Source organism: Rattus norvegicus, chromosome 5 (assembly GCF_021556685.1).
Source record: "Rattus norvegicus strain SHRSP/BbbUtx chromosome 5, alternate assembly SHRSP_T2T, whole genome shotgun sequence".
Classification (NCBI taxonomy): domain Eukaryota; kingdom Metazoa; phylum Chordata; class Mammalia; order Rodentia; family Muridae; genus Rattus; species Rattus norvegicus.
The window spans coordinates 95,442,034-95,459,453 of NC_141538.1; positions in this window are offsets into that span (position 1 = coordinate 95,442,034).

A 17,420-nucleotide genomic window follows, 5' to 3' on the forward strand; every position below is an offset into this window, starting at 1 on the left:
TCCATCTCTTGTGTTTTGTTGGTGATGCTTGTATCTGTAGTTCCTGTTCCATTTCCTAGATTTTCCATCTTCAGGTTTGCTTCCATTTGTGTTTTGTTTTGTTTTGTTTTACTTTCTTCTATTTCCCTTTTTAGGTATTGTATATTTTTATTCATTTCCTTTGCACATTTGATTGCATTTTCCTCGATTACTTTAGGGACTGATTTGTTTTCTCTTTAAGCACTTAGACCTGTTTGACTGTGTTTTCCTTTATTTCATTAAAGGAATTATTTATATATGCTTTAAGACCTTCTATCATCTTCATAAGTGGGATTTAAGGTCTTGCTCTTCAGGTATGCTAGGATATCCAGGGCTTAGTATAGTAGAAGAGCAGGGTTCTAGTGGTGCCATATTGTATTGGCTTCTATTAACTATGTTATTGAGCTTTTCTCTCACTGTCCCATTATCTCTGTTGTTAGTTGATCTAAGTGTCCTATGTTGGAGACAGGTGGAGCTGTATGTCTCAGGTTTCAGCAGAACTCCTGAGAGGCACATAGAGTTATGGGGTGGGTTGAGGTGTGATGAACTATGACTGCTGTATGTGTGTTGGGTTAAAGCTGTCCTCTTGGGATATAAGCAGAGCTGTGGATTGTCAGTCATTGAGCTGGTGCATACTGGAAGAAAACTGAAGCTCTGACCTAGAGGGGTAGAGCTCATGTCTGCTAGGTTGCTTGGATTCCAGCAGGGAGTGGTATTGGGGTTGGGATGTGCGAATGTCTCATATGTATGTGTTGAGTTAAAGCCTGCCTCTTGGGAGCTGTGGGATAGGGCATGGTTGGACTTCCACTGATGCAGACACAGACAGGAAGCTAATAAGTGAATTCTTAAAAGAAGAAAACAAATAGGTTTTAATGAATTTTATTCAGTCTTGGAGAATTTCATACATGTAGGCACTATATTTTTATTGTGTTCGCTCCAATTCCTTCTCCTAACTCATTTCACATCCACTTCATGCCTGTATTGTCCTCACATTTTCATCTTTTTTAAAGTTACTAACTACAGTTTCTGTTATTAATAGATATGTGGAAGTAAAGCCATCCATTAGAAAATGTTCAATCTAGCTGTAGCCATACCTTCAATGACAAATGACTCATCTTTCCTTAGAAGCTATCAACTCCTAAAATATGGCTAGGATCTCTTAAGTACCTCCTTTATGTACATTGGAATGTTGACTGGCTTGATCTTATTCAAGCCTTGTACAAACAGCCACAGCTTCCATGAGTTCATGATAGCAATTGCCCTGTAACATTTAAAAGACATTGTTTTGCTCTAGTCCTACCCAAGCTTTAGCTAGTATAAATCTTTCTGTTCCCTCCTTTGCAATGGTTGATGAACCATAGCAAGAGAACGTGTGATATAAATGAGCCAGTAATGGATCAGCACTCCACAGACACATAATTTCTGTACTTTTCAAGGTATAAGTTTCTTTATGCACCTCAAAACTTTTTGTTGAGAATTGAGAGTTGCAGTAATATGTAAAGCATAGTAATGGTTATTTAAATGGCAGTTTGCTATTATATTTGGGTGGTAGAATAAAACAGAAGCATTACCTCTAGAACCTATGCCCTCCTAATCCATGTGTTCTTGGTCATATTTATTATATTAGGCACAGTTTTTTTCTGTGAAATAGGCCTTAATTCCAACAGAAAAGTCGTTGTTTATTCACACAGCAACTCATGCCATTATTGCATTTATGGACTTGGCTTTCCATGTAATTTGAAAGGTTCTCAGCTACAAAAGACTGTTGACAAATTTTCTCCTCCAACATCCTACATAGCAGGTTTCTAGTTGTACAAAAGGTAACCATCAGGAAGTGCAGGTCAATATAGTACAAGGTTGATTTCTCTATGCCTCAAAGTTTGGAGTATCTTTAGGAATACAGTCTGAAAACAAGTTCAGGTACGTAACAAATAAATATATTCGAACATTAGAATTATATAGAATTATAATGGTAACACTCAGAAAGGCATGTGAGAACCAAATCTGCAGAGAAAAAACACTTTTACATTTTTATTTCATCCCATTCTTGGACATAAAATTTCTGAATAGAGCAACAGGCAGGATTTATACTGGACAATTTACTATCTTTCTTCCCCTCTTCATTATTGACTGAGTGAGTATAGTAAAGTATATATCCAAGTTATGTAGATATATAATAATATAATTCCAGGAGGTTTTTCATAATTTTAATGCCAAACATATTTGTTATTCTAGCTATCTATAGATTGAGATCAAAGGTTCTGTTTTTCTCACAAAGACATCAAGTCAAGGGCTCCAAAGTCATGAACTTATACTTGTAAAGCTTGTTATATAATATTAAATAATTATAACTGTTGAAATATATGTAATATATATATATGTATTACTTTTCAGACTCCATCAGTAAACCAATATTACACGATCTACTTGAGCATTTTCATAATATTTTATTCTTTTTTAAGGATTGTTTTTTGTTTTGTTTTTTCTTTTTTTTTTTTTTTTGGAGCTGGGGACCGAACTCAGGGCCTTGCACTTGCTAGGCAAGCGCTCTACCACTGAGCTAAATCCCCAACCAGGATTGTTTTTTAAACAAGAACACTAGATTGTTTTTCAATTTATTGACATTTTTCTTTTGGACCCTCATTAAGAGGATTAGTTGTTCATGAATATTACACTAGTATAAATATTCTTTTTTTTCCTAAAAAATAATATTAAAAAGAAAAAATTTTGTCACTCTGGTAGAGCTCAGTGATATTGCAGTTATGATCATTTTCATGTATATTCCTTGCTTTCTAAATTACGTGCATTGCTCTGTATAAATAAATACAAATTTTTGAAAAATAAGACAATTGTAAAGTAAAGTAAATATTTTACTAGCCTCTCTTACCTTCTGATCTCAGAATTTAAGTGGTTTAACAACTTGCTTCAGGTATCCGAGCAAGCTAATCCTGCCTCCTGCCTAAGTGTGCTCTGGGCGATGATTAAATTTTAAGATATGAAAACATGCTGGAACTATAATAAACAACCCAGCAACGTGCCTTCCAAGGTGGACAGATTCTTGGTAGGCAGCCCTAATTGTTGCAATTGCTTTTAGGTGTTCTAATGTACTCATCTGAATTATGCACCACACTGCTTCTGAATGACACAGCCATTTCTGACTCCATTAATATGGAAGATTTCAGCCAAATGCTCTTAAACGATAGCTTCTCTTTATTTGTAATTTCAGACTCTATTGATTTCCTTCTGTTCCCTTCATTATGATTTCAATTGATTACCTTGGCAACTGCAATAACAATGATTGCACTTGACACTGTCTGAGACTCTTGAGATGGTATTTGAATAGGAATGGTATAATTTGGGGGAAAGTGCCTGGAAGAACCTGTCATTAACAGTACACTTACACTTTACTTTATTGACTTTCCTCTCTTTTGAGTAGGCCCTTGTCACAGAGTTGGCTGTGAACAAGGCTACAGAAGTAGTTCATATTTCTGCAGTTTTCCAGAAGTGTAAAAGACTCTTATTAAACATAATAGTCTTTCATATACACACAAATATGCATATATGAGATTCCTCTCTGTGTCTCTCTCTGCATCTCTCTCTCTCTCTCTCTCTCTCTCTCTCTTTGTGTATGTGTTTGGGGCGTGTGTGTTGTGTGTTGTGTGTGTGTGTGTGTGTGTGTGTGTGTGTGTGTGTGTATTTGTATACACCTTAGCCAGATTCTTGGAGGATCTATAATTCACTTTATATCTCTCAACTTCAGTTTCCTTGACTGTACAGCCAGGAGATTAACTTCAATTGTGCCAGGCTTTTCCTAACTCTAAATTTTTATAAAATGTCTGGCAATGTAACATGGTGAGACAGCTTATTATACATAAATGCAAGTGACTTTAAACAGAAAACATGTTTGACATAAAATCCTCCTCTAAGCAAAATCTGTAAGTTTGAAAACAAACAAACAATTACAAAGGAGGTTTCTTAAATTCAAGCTATTTTCCTTTTCTCTTCTCTCCTTGTTCCTTGCCAATATGTCTTCACTGATTTTGTTGCCCTGTAAGCTAATATATTGATCAACAGTTTTCTGCTCATTCAGAGGGCACAGAATTACAGTTGCAGCCTGAGCATTATCAGATTATCAGTTTTTTATGTGAATCTTCTTCACTTTCCTCCAGTGTGATGTAAGAATGGCAGGAAAATTGAAGAGTAAAGTATGGAAGACATAGTGTCAGAAGATATTCACAATGTAAACTGGCAGAAGTGTTATATGTTAGATATGTTAATTGTATATTCTAATAACTTCTACTACAAAATAGGAAACAAAGAATAACTGGAACAGATAAAGGCCATCTTCCATATAAAACCAGAGAGAGAGAGAGAGAGAGAGAGAGAGAGAGAGAGAGAGAGAGAGAGAGAGAGAATGAATCAAAACACAGACTCAAAAGGAAAACTGATTAAGTCAGTCTCAAGGTCCAAATTCCTCTTCTGAGGAATTGGTCATTACTGCCAGAAATAGTACCAGAATCTATTAAATGAGACATCTTCATATTCACCACAATTAGCAACACTAAGCGTTCACAAGCCTCAAACTTGGACTTGCTTGTCATGATTTGGATGCCTCATTCCAACAACCACAGAAAGGTCACATATAGACAGTGGAAGATACCTCCATGACTGAGGATGATGAGAATCCAATCCAGCTGTGACTGTAACCCAGTAAAGGAAATGGAAAGAAAGCCCTTCTTTCTGTGTCAAGTTTACAATACTCTTTTCACTTAAAGCAATCCCAGCAGGATGTGAACTCTGTGATTTAAGAGAGAATTGGTGTCAATCATTTAGAATAAAACACTAAATCGGTCTAAAAGCAAAGAAGAGATTTGGGACCTGTTCTTCATGACACTGCTCCTAAACTTCAAGGCCAATTTAAACTCAAAGCTCAAAACAGAAATAATTAGATGATGTCAGTAATTTAGTGTTACTAGTCTTAAAACAGCTTTAATATATCATATTGCTGTTGATTTTTACAAAAAACATGATATAGAAAATATTCCCTTATTTAAATGAGCAAAGATACTCACAGAGACTGGTAAGGAGTATCAAAATAATGAGAGACCAAGTATTGATAGACTCTGAAGAATCACATCAGACAGTATTGCCTTTAGAACATAACATCTCCATTAAACTGATCTCTATATTTAGAAAACCTTATGTAAGAAATCATGCCATGGTAAAGGATAGTAAACTAAAGAAGTTGAGGGGGCTCTAGCCATGTTCAAGTAAGAATTATAGACCTTAAAACCAATCACTAGAAGCACAAGCTTTTCTTGGAACCACTTCTGAGACCTTGCAATAAACCCTGAGATTCTTCTCTCTCTGCCAGTCCCCACTGCTGACACCGCATTCCTCCCAATGAACAGCCAATCTAAGAGACCAACATGGAGCTTGGAATGAGCACATTTTCCTTGTGTTGGTGCTTTTTAATGGTTGCTTGCTTCTTCATTCCACTGCCAGGGAATGTGTCCTTTCATGAGGGCATTTGAAGGAGATGCTTTTTTGTTTAGTGATTTTCTGCACCAGCAGTTTCCTCATTTAGAGATTGAAATGGATATACTTCACCTTGGAAAGTGATGTTCTAGAATCTGTTCTTTTCTGTGAGCAGCCAGGTGACAGGGACACTGCAGAAGTGCTATGTGGAATACAAGAGGGCACAAGTCTGAAGAAAGGATAAGGTCTGAGAGAAGAGTATCAGGTATAGGAGTTTATTTTGGATATCTTCAACCTCTTCCCCCCAAAAGAAAAAGGAAGTAACAAAATTTACTTCCTAAGAAGGGATTTTAAAACCCTACAGAATGTGTATAAACAGCAGTGAGGATTGTATATGTTCCCATGGGAATTTAATATTTATAAAGGTGTCAGTGATATGATACTTTAGGAGAATAGCTTAACCTAACAACAATGGAGACATTAGTAAAACACCTTAACTAGAAGGGAAGCAGCCACATGTGGAAACACACACAAACACACACACACACACACACACACACACACACACACACACACACAAACACCTCAGATAGATAGATAGAGAGATAGATAGATAGATAGATGAAAGATAGATAGATAGATAGATAGATAGATAGATAGATAGATAGATAGATAGACAGATAGATGTAAATAAATAAATAAATAAAACCCCAAATCACTGCACTGGGTGACAGTCATTTGGCACCATGACATATATGCAATAAAATACTCCCTTCCAAGCACATTATACATTTAGACGCTGTTTTGGGTGGTCAGTAAACGATAGCAAATTATCATATTGTTCTGATTTCATTGCCTTGCTTTGCTTCTGAAAAAGCACATGAATTACTGGATTTCTGGAAGTCATAGTTCCGTGAAATTTACATGAAACACGTAGTAATGTTAGCTATGAGCATCATTATTAATAGACTCTGTGATGAATTTGTATGACTATATTAACATTGGTTTTTGTTGCTTGATCTGATATTGGCTTACTTCTCTGGTTTTATATGTATTTTTTTAAAATGCTGCCTCCTTGCTTTTAGATATACCATCATGAGGAGTAGAGTTGAGAGTTGTTCCTTTTCTCTGGGTTTATCAATGGAGAATCTCAAAACATGGAATAATTTGCAGTTACTTGGTTGGAGAGGTATGTGTGAATCTCAGTCATTGGTTTATTGACAATCAGGGGTTAGCTGATCTATAAACTCTTAAGTCACATACTGTCCATTATTTGTACCATAGCATTAAGCTTTTATTTATAGACCCTATTTTGCTTACAGTTATCTGAAAAAGGACATTTGATCCAGAATCAATATTGACTTTTTATAAGCTCATTTTATCATGTACTTTTTGGATTTTGCTACTAGACCTAAGATCAGTCAAATTCTTCACCAATCATTTGCAAAAGCAGACTTCTAGTCACTGAAAATGGGGCTAGTAATATTCATTGAATCTATGATTCTTATTACTTACTTGACATTGTTCTAAGTATGTTATGGTCATTAACTTATTAATTCTCACCAAAATGGATTCTGTATATGATCTCTAAAATAAAAAAAAATTATACCATTTACAGGCAAGAGGCATCCTCAAATTCACCTGGTTCTTTTCTGGTCATACCCTCTCTGTGGATGAAAAACAGCACTAAAGGAACATTTCAAACTAGACACATGATCAAAAGGTAACCACTGGTGCCAACTTGTGAGAACCACAAAGTATATTGCTTTCACATGTAAGGGTTATATAAACAATGGAAGTCTGTCACTGCAAAGGAAGGAGTTTGGGTAAAGAAAAAGACTGTGTGCTACTTACCAGCTGTCAGGTTTTGTAGAATGCTAAATATTAATTCCATATAATCAGAATAATAAGCGCTTTTATAGTATGCTTTATGACCTTTAGACAGACATATAATATGTGGGTCATTTATATTATTTCTGCAAACTGTACTAATTTTAGATTAGGCTTTTAGTTGGGACTGTGGAAGTACCTTCACTAGAAATGATCTATCCAATTTCTCAAGACAAGAAGGTGATAAAGCTATCCTTTTAACACAGGCCTGCTGGCTGGAGTTTTCCTTTTTATATTAAGATATCACCATAGCAGCTAAAGTTAAGGAATCTATAAAGAGAATGTGACCTCTCTTTATAGCTACTTCACAAGGCCCTTATACTGGAAACAAATCTATTCATAGAAAAAAATGAATGCAGCTATGTTCAAATCAACATTTATTCACAGACACTGATATTGGCATTTAATATTTATTACATATATCAACATGAAAAACTATTATCTTATAGTCCCCTCTTTCTATGCTGGAATTTTATCTGACTGGAGTAATACAGTTTTTGGACTTACTGCAACATTCTTAGTCATTTCACACCTACAAATGCCTTACTTGTGTCTGTCAAAGATCTTTTCTTCAGAGTAGTTAGTCAACACTATCTTTGTCTACTAGAATCTTTTTGGCTCCTCTTCCATACATATCCCTAGTTTTGAGGGGAGGTGTATAATAAGGACATCTCATTTAGGAGTGGGTGCTCTAAAATCTCACACTCTCTCAACATGGACCAGTTTGAAGTCTCTGAATAATTCCCCTCTACTTGCAAAAGGTTTCTCTGTTGGGGGTTGAGTGATGCATTGACTTATGTGTATAGCATTATTTTATCAAAAGTCACTTTACTGTTATTTTTATTTAGCAGAATAATGGCTGTAGATGCCCCCAGAGGCCCATGTTCTATCTAGTCTTAGATTCTTGGAATCATTAACAGTGTTACATCTGTGATTCAATCTCATATAGTGGGTCTTTTAAAAAGTTGTTGATTACACTCAAAACATTTATGCCACTATTTACCAGTGGATATATTTTGGAGACAGGTTATTTTTGCATCTCAAAGTGTCCATAGATAGGAGAATTGTTCATTACTTGTCTCCTTTAGGAGCATGTGTAGCAGCTTCCCTCATTATGAGTGTTATGATAGGGATGAATACTGCCTTTATGAATAGGTTTTTTTCTGTTAAGTTGTAGAGAGTAACCACTGAAAAAAGGCTGTGAAGTTGGGGACTCTATGGGACTCAATTGGCCAATGACTCAACAAAATGTAACCCATTCTTTATATTAGAAGCTTTACATAGTAATTCATGATGTTGGAATCATTGTTTTCTGAATTATATAATAACTACATTTAAGTTCAATATACATGTCCATATTATTTATATATATGTAAAATTTCAGTGAATTTTCAAAGTAGCAAATTTCCATATGGCTTTTTTTAAAAAGACCCTTAGTACTAACTATTTTTATCTATTCATATTTGTTCTTACATACTGCCTTTCCATTTCCCTCCCCATAGTCCTTTACTAGTCACTAACCTCTGTGAATATCTGAATAAAACATACATATATAAAGCATAAAAGCTAATACCACAATAAAGTTGATTTTCTGATCTTTTATTATTACAATCACTATGATTTTTCTAGTTCCATTCATTTACATGAAAATTTCTTTAACTTAATAGGGAAGTAATAATCCATTATGCCATTATGTAACTATACCAAATTTTCATTATACATTCATCTGTTGACAAACATGTAGGATGTTTTGAATTTCTGGATATCATGAATAGAGCAGCAATGAACACGTACGATCAAGTAGCTCTATGGTAGCTGAAATTCGTTTTCCCTATATCTCTAAACAAGGTAGAAAACCCATTATCTTTGACAAGTGGTGCTGACCAAACTGGATAGTTATATGTAGAAATATTAAAATAGATCCATATCAAATACCCTATATAAAACTCAATTCCAAATGGATTAAAGACCTCAACATAAAACGCAAAGCCTGAATACAATAGAATAGAAGTGAGGAAATAAAAAACATACACGGTATGCGCTCATTGATAAGTGGGTATTAGCTCAAATGTTTGAATTACCCTAGATGCACGGAACACATGAAATTCAAGAAAGATGACCAAAATGCAAATGCTTCATCTTTTAAAGGGGAACAAGAATACCCTTGGGAGGGAATAGGGAGGCAAAGTTTAGAATAGAGGCTGAAGGAACACCCATTCCGAGTCTGCCCCACATGTGGCCATACATATACAGCCACCAAACTAGATAAGATGGATGAAGCAAAGAAGTGTAGGCTGACAGGGACTAGATGTACATCTCTCCTGAGAGACACAGCCAGAATATAGCAAATACATAGGTGAATGCCAGCAGCAAACCACTGAACTGAGACCGGGATCCCCGTTGAAGGAATCAGAGAAAGGACTGAAAGAACTTGAAGGGGCTTGAGACCCCATATGAACAACAATGCCAACCAACCAGAGCTTCCAGGGACTAAGCCACTACCCAAAGACTATACATGGATTGACCCTGGGCTCCAACTGCATAGATAGCAATGAATAGCCTAGTAAGAGCACCAGTGTAAGGGGAAGCCCTTGTTCCTGCCAAGACTGAACCCCCAGTGAACGTGATTGTTTGGGGGGAGACGGTAATGGGGGGAGGATGGGGAGGGGAACATCCATATAGAAGGGGAGGGGGAGGGGTTAGGGGGATGTTGGCCGGGAAACCGTGAAAGGGAATAACAATTGAAATGTAAATAAGGGCAGCAGCTCTCTGCTCCCAGACCCGGTGAGAGAGAGACCCAACCGCCTGGTCAGGTGGGCACTCCTGAGGCTGCAGAGCGGAAGAGACCACCAACACTGCTCACCCCTGCCCACATCCCTGGCCCAAGAGGAAACTGTATAAGGCCTCTGGGCTCCCGTGGGGGAGGGCCCAGGAGCGGCAGGACTTCTGCGCCTGAGACACCGCCGGAACCTGAAAGAAACAGACCGGATAAACAGTTCTCTGCACCCAAATCCCGTGGGAGGGAGAGCTAAACCTTCAGAGAGGCAGACAAGCCTGGGAAACCAGAAGAGACTGCTCCCTGCACACACATCTCGGACGCCAGAGGAAAAAGCCAAAGACCATCTGGAACCCTGGTGCACTGAAGCTCCCGGAAGGGGCGGCACAGGTCTTCCTGGTTGCTGCCGCTGCAGAGAGCCCCTGGGCAGCACCCCACGAGCGAACCTGAGCCTCGGGACCACAGGTAAGACCAAATTTTCTGCTGCAAGAAAGCTGCCTGGTGAACTCAAGACACAGGCCCACAAGAACAGCTGAAGACCTGTAGAGAGGAAAAACTACACGCCGGAAAGCAGAACACACTGTCCCCATAACTGACTGAAAGAGAGGAAAACAGGTCTACAGCACTCCTGACACACAGGCTTATAGGTCAGTCTAGCCACTGTCAGAAATAGCAGAACAAAGTAACACTAGAGATAATCTGATGGCGAGAGGCAAGCGCAGGAACCCAAGCAACAGAAACCAAGACTGCATGCCATCATCAGAGCCCAATTCTCCCGCCAAAACAAACATGGAATATCCAAACACACCAGAAAAGCAAGATCTAGTTTCAAAATCATATTTGATCATGATGCTGGAGGACTTCAAGAAAGACATGAACACACTTAGGGAAACACAGGAAATCATTAATAAACAAGTAGAGGCCTACAGAGAGGAATGGCAAAAATCCCTGAAAGAATTCCAGGAAAACACAATCAAACAGATGAAGGAATTAAAAATGGAAATAGAAGCAATCAAGAAAGAACACATGGAAACAACCCTGGATATAGAAAACCAAAAGAAGAGACAAGGAGCTGTAGATACAAGCTTCACCAACAGAATACAAGAGATGGAAGAGAGAATCTCAGGAGTAGAAGATTCCATAGAAATCATTGACTCAACTGTCAAAGATAATGTAAAGCGGAAAAAGCTACTGGTCCAAAACATACAGGAAATCCAGGACTCAATGAGAAGATCAAACCTAAGGATAATAGGTATAGAAGAGAGTGAAGACTCCCAGCTCAAAGGACCAGTAAATATCTTCAACAAAATCATAGAAGAAAACTTCCCTAACCTAAAAAAAGAGATACCCATAGGCATACAAGAAGCCTACAGAACTCCAAATAGATTGGACCAGAAAAGAAACACCTCCCGTCACATAATTGTCAAAACACCAAACGCACAAAATAAAGAAAGAATATTAAAAGCAGTAAGGGAAAAAGGTCAAGTAACATATAAAGGGAGACCTATCAGAATCACACCAGACTTCTCGCCAGAAACTATGAAGGCCAGAAGATCCTGGACTGATGTCATACAGACCCTAAGAGAACACAAATGCCAGCCCAGGTTACTGTATCCAGCAAAACTCTCAATTAACATTGATGGAGAAACCAAGATATTCCATGACAAAACGAAATTTACACAATATCTTTCTACAAATCCAGCACTACAAAGGATAATAAATGGTAAAGCCCAACATAAGGAGGCAAGCTATACCCTAGAAGAAGCAAGAAACTAATCGTCTTGGCAACAAAACAAAGAGAATGAAAGCACACAAACATAACCTCACATCCAAATATGAATATAAAGGGAACCAATAATCACTATTCCTTAATATCTCTCAATATCAATGGCCTCAACTCCCCAATAAAAAGACATAGATTAACAAACTGGATACGCAACGAGGACCCTGCATTCTGCTGCCTACAGGAAACACACCTCAGAGACAAAGACAGACACTACCTCAGTGTGAAAGGCTGGAAAACAACTTTCCAAGCAAATGGTCAGAAGAAGCAAGCTGGAGTAGCCATTCTAATATCAAATAAAATCAATTTCCAACTAAAAGTCATCAAAAAAGATAAGGAAGGACACTTCATATTCATCAAAGGAAAAATCCACCAAGATGAACTCTCAATCCTAAATATCTATGCCCCAAATACAAGGGCACCTACATACGTAAAAGAAACCTTACTAAAGCTCAAAACACACATTGCACCTCACACAATAATAGTGGGAGATTTCAACACCCCACTCTCATCAATGGACAGATCATGGAAACAGAAATTAAACAGTGATGTCGACAGACTAAGAGAAGTCATGAGCCAAATGGACTTAACGGATATTTATAGAACATTCTATCCTAAAGCAAAAGGATATACCTTCTTCTCAGCTCCTCATGGTACTTTCTCCAAAATTGACCATATAATTGGTCAAAAAACGGGCCTCAACAGGTACAGAAAGATAGAAATAATCCCATGCGTGCTATCGGACCACCACGGCCTAAAACTGGTCTTCAATAACAATAAGGGAAGAATGCCCACATATACGTGGAAATTGAACAATGCTCTACTCAATGATAACCTGGTCAAGGAAGAAATAAAGAAAGAAATTAAAAACTTCTTAGAATTTAATGAAAATGAAGATACAACATACTCAAACTTATGGGACACAATGAAAGCTGTGCTAAGAGGAAAACTCATAGCGCTGAGTGCCTGCAGAAAGAAACAGGAAAGAGCATATGTCAGCAGCTTGACAGCACACCTAAAAGCTCTAGAAGAAAAAGAAGCAAATACACCCAGGAGGAGTAGAAGGCAGGAAATAATCAAACTCAGAGCTGAAATCAACCAAGTAGAAACAAAAAGGACCATAGAAAGAATCAACAGGACCAAAAGTTGGTTCTTTGAGAAAATCAACAAGATAGATAAACCCTTAGCCAGACTAACGAGAGGACACAGAGAGTGCGTCCAAATTAACAAAATCAGAAATGAAAAGGGAGACATAACTACAGATTCAGAGGAAATTCAAAAAATCATCAGATCTTACTATAAAAACCTATATTCAACAAAATTTGAAAATCTTCAGGAAATGGACTATTTCCTAGACAGATACCAGGTATCAAAGTTAAATCAGGAACAGATAAACCAGTTAAACAACCCCATAACTCCTAAGGAAATAGAAGCAGTCATTAAAGGTCTCCCAACCAAAAAGAGCCCAGGTCCAGATGGGTTTAGTGCAGAATTCTATCAAACCTTCATAGAAGACCTCATACCAATATTATCCAAACTATTCCACAAAATTGAAACAGATGGAGCCCTACCGAATTCCTTCTACGAATCTACAATTACTCTTATACCTAAACCACACAAAGACACAACAAAGAAAGAGAACTTCAGACCAATTTCCCTTATGAATATCGACGCAAAAATACTCAATAAAATTCTGGCAAACCGAATTCAAGAGCACATCAAAACAATCATCCACCATGATCAAGTAGGCTTCATCCCAGGCATGCAGGGATGGTTTAATATACGGAAAACCATCAACGTGATCCATTATATAAACAAACTGAAAGAACAGAACCACATGATCATTTCATTAGATGCTGAGAAAGCATTTGACAAAATTCAACACCCCTTCATGATAAAAGTCCTGGAAAGAATAGGAATTCAAGGCCCATACCTAAACATAGTAAAAGCCATATACAGCAAACCAGTTGCTAACATTAAACTAAATGGAGAGAAACTTGAAGCAATCCCACTAAAATCAGGGACTAGACAAGGCTGCCCACTCTCTCCCTACTTATTCAATATAGTTCTTGAAGTTCTAGCCAGAGCAATCAGACAACAAAAGGAGATCAAAGGGATACAGATCGGAAAAGAAGAGGTCAAAATATCACTATTTGCAGATGATATGATAGTATATTTAAGTGATCCCAAAAGTTCCACCAGAGAACTACTAAAGCTGATAAACAACTTCAGCAAAGTGGCTGGGTATAAAATTAACTCAAATAAATCAGTTGCCTTCCTCTATACAAAAGAGAAACAAGCCGAGAAAGAAATTAGGGAAACGACACCCTTCATAATAGACCCAAATAATATAAAGTACCTCGGTGTGACTTTAACCAAGCAAGTAAAAGATCTGTACAATAAGAACTTCAAGTCACTGAAGAAAGAAATTGAAGAAGACCTCAGAAGATGGAAAGATCTCCCATGCTCATGGATTGGCAGGATTAATATAGTAAAAATGGCCATTTTACCAAAAGCAATCTACAGATTCAATGCAATCCCCATCAAAATACCAATCCAATTCTTCAAAGAGTTAGACAGAACAATTTGCAAATTCATCTGGAATAACAAAAAACCCAGGATAGCTAAAGCTATCCTCAACAATAAAAGGACTTCAGGGGGAATCACTATCCCTGAACTCAAGCAGTATTACAGAGCAATAGTGATAAAAACTGCATGGTATTGGTACAGAGACAGACAGATAGACCAATGGAATAGAATTGAAGACCCAGAAATGAACCCACACACCTATGGTCACTTGATTTTTGACAAAGGAGCCAAAACCATCCAATGGAAAAAAGATAGCATTTTCAGCAAATGGTGCTGGTTCAACTGGAGGGCAACATGTAGAAGAATGCAGATCGATCCATGCTTATCACCCTGTACAAAGCTTAGGTCGAAGTGGATCAAGGACCTCCACATCAAACCAGACACACTCAAACTAATAGAAGAAAAACTAGGGAAGCATCTGGAACACATGGGCACTGGAAAAAATTTCCTGAACAAAACACCAATGGCTTATGCTCTAAGATCAAGAATTGACAAATGGGATCTCATAAAACTGCAAAGCTTCTGTAAGGCAAAGGACACTGTGGTTAGGACAAAACGGCAACCAACAGATTGGGAAAAGATCTTTATCAACCCTACAACAGATAGAGGCCTTATATCCAAAATATACAAAGAACTCAAGAAGTTAGACCGCAGGGAAACAAATAACCCTATTAAAAAATGGGGTTCAGAGCTAAACAAAGAATTCACAGCTGAGGAATGCCGAAGGGCTGAGAAACACCTAAAGAAATGTTCAACATCTTTAGTCATAAGGGAAATGCAAATCAAAACAACCCTGAGATTTCACCTCACACCAGTGCGATTGGCTAAGATCAAAAACTCAGGTGACAGCAGATGCTGGCGAGGTTGTGGAGAAAGAGGAACACTCCTCCATTGTTGGTGGGATTGCAGACTGGTAAAACCATTCTGGAAATCAGTCTGGAGGTTCCTCAGAAAATTGGACATTGAACTGCCTGAGGATCCAGCTATACCTCTCTTGGGCATATACCCAAAAGATGCCTCAACATATAAAAGAGACACGTGCTCCACTATGTTCATCGCAGCCTTATTTATAATAGCCAGAAAATGGAAAGAACCCAGATGCCCTTCAACAGAGGAATGGATACAGAAAATGTGGTACATCTACACAATGGAATACTACTCAGCTATCAAAAACAACGAGTTTATGAAATTTGTAGGCAAATGGTTGGAACTGGAAAATATCATCCTGAGTGAACTAACCCAATCACAGAAAGACATACATGGTATGCACTCATTGATAAGTGGCTATTAGCCCAAATGCTTGAATTACCCTAGATCCCTAGAACAAATGAAACTCAAGACGGATGATCAAAATGTGAATGCTTCACTCCTTCTTTAAATGAGGAAAAAGAATACCCTTGGCAGGGAAGGGAGAGGCAAAGATTAAAACAGAGACTGAAGGAACACCCATTCAGAGCCTGTCCCACATTTGGCCCATACATATACAGCCACCCAATTGGACTAGATGGATGAAGCAAAGAAGTGCAGACCGACAGGAGCCGGATGTAGATCGCTCCTGAGAGACACAGCCAGAATACAGCAAATACAGAGGCGAATGCCAGCAGCAAACCACTGAACTGAGAATAGGTCCCCTATTGAAGGAATCAGAGAAAGAACTGGAAGAGCTTGAAGGGGCTCGAGACCCCAAAAGTACAACAATGCCAAGCAACCAGAGCTTCCAGGGACTAAGCCACTACCTAAAGACTATACATGGACTGACCCTGGACTCTGACCCCATAGGTAGCAATGAATATCCTAGTAAGAGCACCAGTGGAAGGGGAAGCCCTGGGTCCTGCTAAGACTGAACCCCCAGTGAACTAGTCTATGGGGGGAGGGCGGCAATGGTGGGAGGGTTGGGAGGGGAACACCCATAAGGAAGGGGAGGGGGGAGGGGGATGTTTGCCCGGAAACCGGGAAAGGGAATAACACTCGAAATGTATATAAGAAATACTCAAGTTAATAAAAAAAAAAAAAAAGAAATGTAAATAAGAAATACCCAAGTTAATAAAGATGGAGGAAATAAAAAAGAAGTGAGGAAATAGGTTTGAACTCATTGGCACAGAAAAGACTTTCTGGGTAAGACACCAATGGCATAGACATTAAAACCAACAATCAATAAATGGGACTCCGTCAACTTAACAACCTACTGTATAGTTGTAAAAGACACAATTACTTAAGCAAAGTGGAAACCTACAGAATAGGAAACACTTTACCAATTATACATCTGACAGAGGGTTAGTACCTAGAATATACAAAGAACTGAAACAAAACAGAACATCAGAAAAATTCAATTCTTAAAATAGAGAATAAACAAAAAAGCTGAAACACACAAAAAAGATTCATCTCATAGAAATAAAGGAAATACAAATTAAAACTACTTTGAGATTTTGTTTTACTCCAGTAAGAAAGACCAAGATTAATAAGATATTTACAATAATCTCTTCTTTTCATTATTAATTTCTGAGGATAATTTAATTACATTTCCTCCTATCTTTCCTCCTTTTAAACCCTCCAAATATAATCCACTCCACTCTCAAGTTCATGACCTCTTTATTTTTATGCATATATACATATATCATATATATTGATTAAATGCATGATATATAATGTTTTTCCTAAATATAACTTGCTCAGTTCATATAATGCTAATTTTCATGACTGGTTCTTTGGCAATGGATAAGTTATATCTATATATCCTCACTAATCTGATTGTTCAAATATAAGAATGACACTAATGGACATTCTGGAATGGATGAAGGAAAGCCCCTGAGGCCTCAAAGAGCTATAGACAGCTGAGGAAAGCATGGGGAGGGAGAGGTGGCCTTTTGATAATTTCCAATACCTTCT